Here is a 5182-nt window from a genome sequence, read left to right as displayed (position 1 = left end):
AAGAGGTATATTACCATGTTCACAATCATCCAATTACGTCGGGAGGGGACAAGACAATTGGATGATTTCTCTCTCTCGAGGTCTAGCAAGCTTGCATGGATTATTTTAAGTCAGTTTTGCAAATAGCCATATTGATTTTGGACGTAGAACTGCAAATGATTCAAGATAATGTGATGTGATACAGATCCTAAATGATATGGTAGTATCCAGAACATGATTACTAATGGGAATATACATAGAACTTATATAAGTTTTTGTATGTTTCTCTTACAGCTTGTATTGAAAGCATGGCTCCAAAAAAACGAGGAAGGAATCCAACAAAGGCTCGCGATTACGTTACGATGTTGCCTAACAAGAAGTGGAAATGCAACTTTTATAATGAAAAGTACTGAGGCTCTAGCACAAAAATGCTAAAGCATTCTTGGGTGATAGCAACAAACAGATTGGAAAATGCAAGGGGCCAGGAGTTGAGACAGTTATAGCCACTCTAGGCAGCCAAATGCCTAAAAGTATAGACAACCAGGTAGATGATATAGTCACACATCACCAATCCTAGCCTCAAGAACATATGCCTAATGATTTACTCAGACCTCCAGCTAGTAGATCTGTAAATGTGCCACCTCAAAGTAGTGGTGTGGCCTCATTCACACAGACGGCAAGCTGCTCTATGAAGTATATGGATAGTGGACAATGTAGTGACATTTCTTGCTCACAATTGCATGCATGTTCACATCAAAGATCTTTGGAGGAGTCATTTAGACAACAACATATAGAGAAAGCGCAACAAGATGTTTTTGAGGCCATTTGTCGCACTGGTTACCCACTAAGCATGGTTCAAATCCCACATTGGAAGAGAGCTATGGAATCTGTAGCAAAGGTAGGTCTAGGCTTTACATTGCCCAGTTACAATGCTGTCTACAGCAACTACCTAGATGCATACTATGAGAGGATAAACTAGAGATGGAGCAAGTAGTATATGATAGTGATGGATAGAAAAATGTCACCAAGAGGCCTCTTATCAATATTATGGTAGTGACATTTAAGGGAGAGGCATTTTGTCAATCCATCCACACAAGTGGGACATCCAAGAGGTGAATACATTGCTGAACAATTGGAGGTGGCAATCCTAGATGTTGGGGAGCATAACGTGGTTCAGGTATTCATTGACAATGTGAAGAACTGTAGGAAAGCTAGAAAATTATAAATAAGAAATATCCTACCATTTGGGCATTGCCGTGCTCTTGCCATTGCCTTGACCTTATGCTTGAGGATTGGTATAAATCAATGGAGACCGTGTGGTTCAAAGCCACTGTAGATGAAGAAAAAGGTTGGTGTTATACTTCCTCAACCACGAGAGATTGTTTGGCATATTCAAAAACCACCACCCTACAGAACATCCACTAGTCTAAGAGTTTTTGAAACTTGGTGAAACACATTTTGGAACAAACTATGTAATGTTGGACCATTTGCTCAAGCTATAAGGAATTGTAACAGAGACATTAATCAGTGTAGAAGCTAGCAAGTTTATAGCTGAGTCAACCACACAAAACACTCGCACTGAATTCACAGAGATGAAGCAAATGGCTCACACTACTAGCTTTTGAAAGAGAATAGCTGATGCGGCTGATGCAATGAGGCCGGTATGGTTTGCCATTTGGAAATTAGACATGAAAGGTCTAAGTTTGTACAATGCTTACATGACATGGTGGATTGCCGAGCAAGACCTCTTAAAGAAAAATAGAAGATCCACAGGTGACAATGTTGGCTATAGCTCCGTTCATCGTGCCACTTTGCAAAAGATGTTTGGAAAGCGATGGAATCATGCTCACAATGGCCTCCACTATGCTAGCCATTTTGTAGATCCCTAATGGTGGGAGTATCATGCGAAAACATTGGAACACCTAATGCAGAGCCTTGGCATAATCTCTTGGGACGATTTTTTGAGGATGGATCTGAATATGATGCTGTTGTCAAGGAATTATCCACTTTTCAAAATAGGAAAGGTTTGTTTGCATATACAAGAATACGAGACCTTGCAAAGGAGATGCCTACATGGAGATGGTGGGAAGAGTGTGGAGCAAATGTTGGCATTGAAAGTGCTATCCTAGCCTTGTAGCAATTCGTCGAGTGAACAAAATTAGAGTAATTACAAGTTTGTTCATTCAGTCACAAGAAATCGCTTGAAGATAGAAAGAGTAGAGAAATTGGTATATGTTTATGCAAATGGTAGAGTTTTGGATGATGTTAAGGGAGAGAGCAATGATGGAGATTTAGGCAAGTGGGTACATTGTGATCTCCCAGGTTCATTACATGATCCTCCCAATGTTGCACAATTGCAATTTGCAGCTACTGTAAGAGAATAATACAACGTCTATGCTCAATAGATAAAAGGATCTTGTATGCAAGAGAGAAAACAAGATAGTATGGAGAATCAAAAATTTGATTACTGTAGAATTAATACAATAGATGGCGCTGCCTCCCAACCGTGCGTTCCTGTGAAAGAAGCTTCAATGGCTTGCTAGAAACAGTAGAAGATGGAGGCTGAATGCCAAGGAATCAAGGTTGTTGTAGCCAGTGATGAAATGGGCTTCACGGGCTTGCTCTTATATAGCCACCGATCATAGTCAGTTAGGATCAATTGGGTGGCCGACCCAGTCCGCCCAAAATGGTCGACTGGGGGTCGATCCTGAAATAGGCCACCGACCATATGATAGAACCGGTGCGCAAAACAGAGCAACTGACCTATGGCCTCCATTCAGCCACAGCCATCCGGGATCATCTGAGGCTCCAAACGGGCCTCGCAACCTAAGAGTGGGCTACCCCGAGAAATGCTTCGTCTACCCTCAGTGCGGTCAATCAAGGGATGCCTTCCCACACTTGCATGTAGCCTAGTTGGCGGTGTGCCAACTCTATCTGAAGCCGTCTAGCCATCAGGCCACACATGGCCCCCATCTGGTGTCCAAACCAGGACCTACTAGATAACCAAACTACTCAAATGCCTTCTCCTCATATGGGGGGCTTACAAGTAGAGTTAGCTGGTTCTTGTGTAGTTACACAAGAGTGGAGCATTGATATCTAGCACCCCCCCTCAATGTCCACCCGCAAGTGAAATTACTTTTCTGGCCTAATGCCAAGTCGATGAAGATGCCTCTTCAGCAGGTCTCTTCCAAGAGCCTTTGTGAAGATGTCCATAGCATTCTCTGTAGTCGGACAGTACACCAAGTCGACCTCTCCATCCATGATCAGCTCTTGTACAAAGTGATATTGAATCTCAATGTGTTTTGAGCGAGCATGGAATACCGGGTTCTTTGCAATTGCCATGCAACTCTAATTATCACATGATAACTGTGTAGGCTTATTCTGCGGCTTATTCTACACTGCACCCATATCCCCTAAAATCCTCCTCAACCACACTGCCTCGCAAGAAGCAAAGCATGCAGATTTGTACTCAGCTTCAGTAGAAGAAAGAGCAACTGTGGGTTGCTTCTTGCTAACCCATGACACAACTCTAGATCTAAGTGACAAACAGTACCCTGTCACTGATCTCCTGCTGTCCATGTGTCATGCCCAATCCGAGTCACAGGATCTGGTCAAGATGTTGCCCTTGGTATAGGTGATGCCATAATAAAGTGTGCCTTTGATGTATTTCAGCACCTGCATCCCTGCCCTCCAATGGTTCTCCCAGGGCTTATTGGAAAACTTGCTTAGTACACCAGTCGCAAAGCTAATCTCCAACCGTGTGTTGCACAGGTAGATCAAGCTGCCCACAAGCTTTTTGTACTTCGCTTCATCCACCAGTGGTGATGAATCCTCATTTGAGAGCATCGCATCAACCTCCATAGGGGTACCAACTGTTTTGCACTCAGTCATGCCAAATGCTTTCAGTATCTCTCCAGCATATTTCAGCTGTGAAATGAAGATCTTTTTTGGCTCCTGCCAAACTTCAATTCCCAAACAAAAATGCATCAATTCGATGTCTATCATTTCAAACTCTCTTCCTAGTAAATGCTTCGTTTGTGAGATCTTCTCTTCATGGTTCCCTGTTATGACAAGGTCGTCCACATAAAGGACCACGATCATACACCTGCCTCCTTCTCTGAAGATATAAAAATTTGCATCAGATGGGCTCCTCCTGAACCTGTTTTGCAAAAAGTAGGCACCAATTCGTTGGTACCATGCTCGTGGGGCCTGTTTCAGCCCGTAAAGTGCCTTCTTTAGTTTGTAGACTTTACCTTCTGAACCAGGAATCTCAAAACTTGGTGGTTGTTCCACGTATACCTCCTCCTTTTGAGATCTCCATTCTGAAAGGCAGATTTCACATCCATCTGAAACACGGGCCAACTTCCGTGGGCAACTAAAGCCAAAACACTGTGAATTGTGGTTAGTCGAGCTGTGGGAGCAAAAGTATCTTGATAATTAAAACCATGTACCTATGCAAATCCTTTTGCCATGAGCCGAGCCTTGTACTTATCCAACGTGCCGTCGAACTTGTACTTGATCTTGTACACCCACTTGGTTCCGATTACCTTGCACTTTGGTGGTCGATCCACAAGGTCCCAAGTGTTGTTCTCCATTATGGAGCCATACTCCGACTGCATAGCCTCCTTTGCTAGTTGACCAAGTGTTCTTGCGTCCTTCTTTGCTCCTCTAATATCTTGGACCGACGGTGTTCGGATGGTTCCTCCTCAATTGCTGGAGGTTCTCTGCCATCCAAAAGCTGCTTTACCCACTTTGTGAATGGCCGTTGTCATTGTGGTTCTGTAGGCTCTTCTTCATCTTCTTTGTCTTGAATCCTCCCAAGCACTATTGGGGGAGTTCGGTCTGCTGTTGGTGATGGTACTGGATGGATATCCTGGTCCTAGTTGTTTGGGAAGGAAGCATCCTCCTCCAATTGATGCGGTTGTTCTGAGAAGACCACATCGCAAATTATAATTACCTTCTTGGTAACAAGGTTATAGAGACAGTAACCCTTCGCCCCTTCACTGTAGCCCAAGAAAATACACTTCTGGCTCTTCGGTTCCCATTTGTTCCTAGTAGCATCAGGGACATGCACAAAACAGTCACATCCAAAAACTCTGAAATGTGCAGCTAAAGGTTTCTTACTAGAAAAGGCTTGCAGTGGAGTCATCCCATTCACAGCCTTCGTGTAGCTATGATTGAGGATGTAAACTGCAGTGTTACA

The sequence above is a fragment of the Dipteris shenzhenensis genome, chromosome 22 (genome assembly GCF_047967505.1).
Source record: "Dipteris shenzhenensis isolate YYH24624 ecotype China chromosome 22, Dip_SZ_1.0, whole genome shotgun sequence".
Taxonomy (NCBI): Eukaryota; Viridiplantae; Streptophyta; class Polypodiopsida; order Gleicheniales; family Dipteridaceae; genus Dipteris; species Dipteris shenzhenensis.
Note: the sequence above shows the minus strand (reverse complement) of the source record.